The sequence below is a fragment of the Pteropus vampyrus genome, unplaced genomic scaffold, assembly GCF_000151845.1.
Source record: "Pteropus vampyrus isolate Shadow unplaced genomic scaffold, Pvam_2.0 Scaffold52, whole genome shotgun sequence".
In the NCBI taxonomy this organism is placed as follows: Eukaryota; Metazoa; Chordata; class Mammalia; order Chiroptera; family Pteropodidae; genus Pteropus; species Pteropus vampyrus.
The window spans coordinates 3,377,446-3,382,365 of record NW_011888833.1 but is presented as its reverse complement, the minus strand read 5'-3'; the positions used below and the strand labels follow the sequence as shown (position 1 = coordinate 3,382,365).

General features: G+C 44.0%; 1 long non-coding RNA gene across 1 annotated transcript; it reads right to left on the bottom strand.

Moving 5' to 3' along the window:
* Positions 1–2,265: 2,265 nt before the first annotated feature.
* Positions 2,266–3,892, bottom strand: LOC111739641. The gene is made up of 3 exons (XR_002780324.1): positions 3,721–3,892; positions 3,200–3,284; positions 2,266–2,816 (listed from the first exon to the last, which is right to left on the bottom strand). It is a non-coding gene; the product is annotated as an uncharacterized LOC111739641 (long non-coding RNA).
* Positions 3,893–4,920: the final 1,028 nt, after the last annotated feature.

The following is a 4,920-nucleotide window of genomic DNA, read 5'->3' as shown; positions in this document are numbered from 1 at the left end:
AAAGCAGCTTGCCCCCTTGCAGGTGTGGGTACAGAAGCCAGGCCGCGTGGCTATGGAAGTAGTCCTCTTGATCATTCTGCCATAAATAGATCTACACTCATCGGTCCATTTCCTATTTCAAACTTACTCTTCGATCCGATGCGGACTGACTGCAACCCCCACCTCACCACCGAAACCACTCTGTGTCAAAATGATCTGCACCTCGATCTATAACTCGTGCATTCTCAGTGAGGTGATGTCACCCACGAGAGGGTCAATATTGGCTCTTGAGGGGCCAACGAGTTCTTAGGTATTACAATGGTTCGTGGCCCTCCGAAGCTCTGCAGCACATAGAGATACTGTGATGGTAACATTTTATAGGGGTGACGATTAGGAACAAAAGGTTCCTTGGCGGGGGTGGGGAGGGATGATAGTTTTAAATGAGCTTGTGAAAAGCTGTGAGAAATTAAACATGACAGTGTTTATCTTGCGGGGGGCTTCTCGGCAGCATTCAGTGCTTTTGACCACTCCCTCCTTTTCAAAACTCGTTCTGCCCTCTGTTTTCGGGATGTCACACTCCCTGATTTCCCGAATAACCCTTTAGCCACCTCCTCGCTGCTCTCTTCCCGGCCCCTCCTCTACTCAGCCCTGAAAATTGGAGGTGCTCAGGGATCTGCTCTTTTCCCATCGAAACACACTTTGCGGGCGATACGATCCATCTTCTAGATGGTGATTTCCAAATTTTTATCTCTGACGGAGTTTTTCGTTTGTTTGTTTTGTTTGTTTGTTTGTTTGTTTTTTGAGCTTTGGACTCCCACATCCACCTGCCCACTAGATACGTTTCTTTACATTGCCGAGACATCTCATGCTTGACATGTTCAAAATGGAGCTCTTACTTTTTTCTCCTAAACTTGCTTCTCTCAAAGTCTCCCGCATCTCAGTAAGTGGCAGCATCCTCAGGAGTCATCGGGACGCCTTCCATCCCACTGATCACCAGGTCCCACTTTTTCCTTCCTTCCTTCTTCCTTTCCTCCCTCCTTCTCTCTTGTCTTTTCTTTCTTTCTTGCCTCCTACAGTCCATTTTTAACACGGCAGCCAGGATATTCTTTCTAAAGCATAAATCACATCCGGTCACTGCCCTCTTTACAACCTTCCAATAGTTTTTCGTTGTCCTAAAGATAAAACCCAACCCCCTGACTATGGTCTGAAGGGCCCTATATAATCCGTTCCCAGCCTACTTCTTTGTCTTCGTGGCATAGAACTTCCTCCTTTACTCACGAGGCTCCTATCACACAAGCCTTCTTTCTGCTCCTCGGTTCCCAGGTTACGGCCTGTGCACTTACAGTCCGTCTGGTCCGCCTGGACGCTCCTGCTCCCAGAACTTGACAGGTTTTGCTTCTCATCATTTAGGTCTCAGCTTAAGCATCATCACCTCAGAGATTCCTCGGCCATCCACCCAAACTGAAGTAATCTCCTCCCTGTGCCACTTTCCATCGCGTCGCTCCGTTTTCTTTTCCTTCTTCATCCTTCCGAATGAAGATGCTCTCTCACCTGACCCTGTTGCCATGGCAGCACTGCATTGGTCCAGAATGGACCCCTGACCCAGCTGGACCAGAGCCCTTCCTGGAACTTCTAGAACTGAAATCGAGAAATAGAGTCGTCTTTAATGACAGGCGTTGTCTGTTCTAAAATTCAGCAACTGCTAGTGGCTGTGTTTTCAGACACGTGGAGGAAATGAATCTATAAGAATAAATGACACTCGCATAATGACGGGGAGAAAAGAAAGTTATTTTTGAAAGTGTTCTTTGGTTCTAGTTTTTCTAAGGTCTAAATTACATTCTGGATGCTTATAGAGTTAGTTGAGAAACTTTTACATCAGTATTTTCTTCGAAAAATTAAAAAAGGCTGGAGTGTTGATCGATTTAACTTGTTCTTTCTTGTGTCTAACGCTATACTCAGATGTAGATGCTTAATATGTGCTTTTGTTGATGAAGGCGATGAAGATCTCATCCGCGGAATGGGAGTTAGACCCTTCCCATTTAAAGCACACTTTGATACCGAGTGAGAAAACTGAATCACACGCTGTAGAGACAGGAAGTGATCAGCTCTGAGAAGACTCACGCGGGCTTTTACGGGAACAGAGCGCCATGTACTAAATCCACTTGCACGCTGCAAAAAGCACACGGTCAGAGGCAAGACGGAGCAAGACAGTAAATGTTTTAAAATGACTGCCTCCCCTCCCTTTATTATGAAGGTCCATTTCAACTTGAAGAGAAAACAACCCAATTAAACACAGTCTAATTCAATATAATTATGCACTGCAAGAGACACAGAGAGGAATAAATCAGAGACTCGGCCATTAAGGTATTTATTAAAGGACAGATGTTTCTAAGTGCATGAAATGAATGACTAAAATACAAGGTAATTGTCATATTTCTGTGTAAGTTACAAATAAAGTGCAAGGGTGCCAGGGATGGGGTAGGAGTTCGTGGCAAAGAAAGGTCACATTCACTTGTAAGAACTAGGAAAGGGTTCACGACTAAGTAAGGCTGTATCTTGAAGGATGGGTAGAACTGCAAAGGTCAGAGATGGCACGAGGAAGCACCCAGCCTTTGAGAACGGGACAAAGGCATATTAGGCCATGGTTTGAAGGACAACGTTGAGCTAAAGAAGGTCTGAACTCACGGGGTTGGCAATGGAACAAAGGAATGTCTGTCTACCGCCACTGCCATTCCCAGGAATCGCTCAGCGTGGTGTGTTCGGTTTCGGAACTTCTAAGTTCAACGTGACATTAGACTATCCCCCTAGGCTGACCAGGAGGCAGGTGAAAGGTGGGGCTGGCGTTTGGGAGGCATGTAAAGACGTGAGATGTTAAATTCTGACTGTAAATAAGACCACATTTTATGAAAAGAAGCATGCATGTTATTTGTGCATTGTTTGGAACATGGACCAATGCGGGTCATAGACTCTACAGTGTCACTGGAGATCATCTTGGAGCAAAGAGACATGTGACATCAGTATGACCTGAGGATGAAGGTCAAACTGAAAAAAAAAAAACAGCTCCATGTCCCTGATATGTTCAATTCATTCCAATAACAATTCAGTCTGAAACCTCAGCCTTTGATCCGGGGGAAGTCCATTCTAAAAACAGGTTCCGAATAGCGACAGGTGCCACGAATCCTCCCTCACCCATCGCTTTGGCCTGCAGGCCACTCCTTACCTTTCATAATTGAACCTCTGGCTGCTGCTCTTCCCTTTCCTCACGGAAGCATGACACGGGCCCCGCAGGTAAGACCAGGTTCTAGCTTGGGAATAACAGAAGGAAATTACCGCACAGAAAAGAAAAATCTAAAATTGGGGATTAGATTTTATCGCGCCTCACACATTGGCTGAGCTCCCGGTAAGGGCCTAGTGACCATCTCTTCCTTAGCTGGCCATCCTCGTGCTACGTGAAGGGCCTGCTTATGTCACACCGCCATATTCCCCCCACCTAGAGTCTAGACTCCTAACTCTCACTCTAGCTTCAGAGAGAAAAGCAGGCTTTGTTCTTCCCTGTCCAAGATCAGCTTCCTTTCCTGCTCCAGGAAATCAGTAAGAGCACTGCTAATTAGTTTCACTATAGTAATCATTTCACTATGTGTATGTATATGCCACAAAACATGCCATAGATCTTAAATCTGTACGATTTTTATTAAAAAAAAAAAAAAAACAACACTTGATTTCTTCAGGGAGAATTCTTACCTTCAACCACAGAATGGATCGAATCGAAACAGTAGTCCAAAGTATGTTTTAAGAAGTCTGGGACCTTCAGTGTTTGGGAATGTCATATGCAGGTGGAGCAGAAGATGGGTTTTGAGCGGGGGGTAGGGGACACAGGCAGCGCAGGACCAAGCCCAGCTGCATGCTTCTTCATAGCTTTTCCTCCAGTGCAGTGATTGGGTTTCTCAAGATCTATGAGTAAATACTTGGACAAAAAGATAGATCCCTGAAGAAACACAAAATATACTTTTCAGGAAGGGTCTATGCTAAATCCATATTTAGGAAAATAGTTGTATTCTTTATGCAGAGGAAACAGTCCTGCCAGAGAATCACCCAATTTACATGGCTGAATAAAAACATATAACATCTCATTGATGAAAGCTTACCTTGTTGCGCACGTACTGTAAGCTAGGGCCTTTGTATCTCTGTTTCTCAAAGACAGGAACTGAGGCTCCAAGGACACAACGCTAATGAATTGCGAAGCAGGATTCGAACCCAGGCCCATCTAACCGGTCAGTGTATTTAAACACTAAATGAGACTTAATGTCGTAGGTAAAAACTTCATTTAAACAAGTGGCAAAGTCACTATCTTCTCCAAGGAAATTTTTATGAGAACACTTTTGAGGGTTTTTCATAAAATGGTATCATTGTCATCATCTGTACATGGATCTTTTTGACACAAACACGCTTCCTCATTAATTCGACAAATATTTCCTGTGCATCACAATGCAGTCATCCTAGGTGTTATGGAAGAGGCAAATATGACTTCCTGTAGGAATTTATAATCTGGCAAGAGAGAGGAAATAAAAGACAAGACAGAATTTGCTGAATACCACAGGAAACGTGTAATGGGAGGTTAGTGGTGGGAGAGATGTTTTGGGGAGTAAAAAGCTTTAGTGGGAACGGTAGCAACTGGAAAATGTAAGATAAATACGAATAGAAATTAAAATAAAACAGAAAAATCAAACATAGACATCTAAGTAAGATGGTTAAGGCAGGGGTGCAGAAGGTCACGCTCAAAATAATGTCCCCTCTGAATGGATGGGAAGCATTTGGGGGGTCATTTGTCACAAGAGTAACAGTTTTTACGATCAGCGTGGACGCTCGTCAGCGATTCACTTTTATTGATGTTTGTAACGTGCGTCAGTATGTTATCAGATAGTGGACGACAATAATACACCA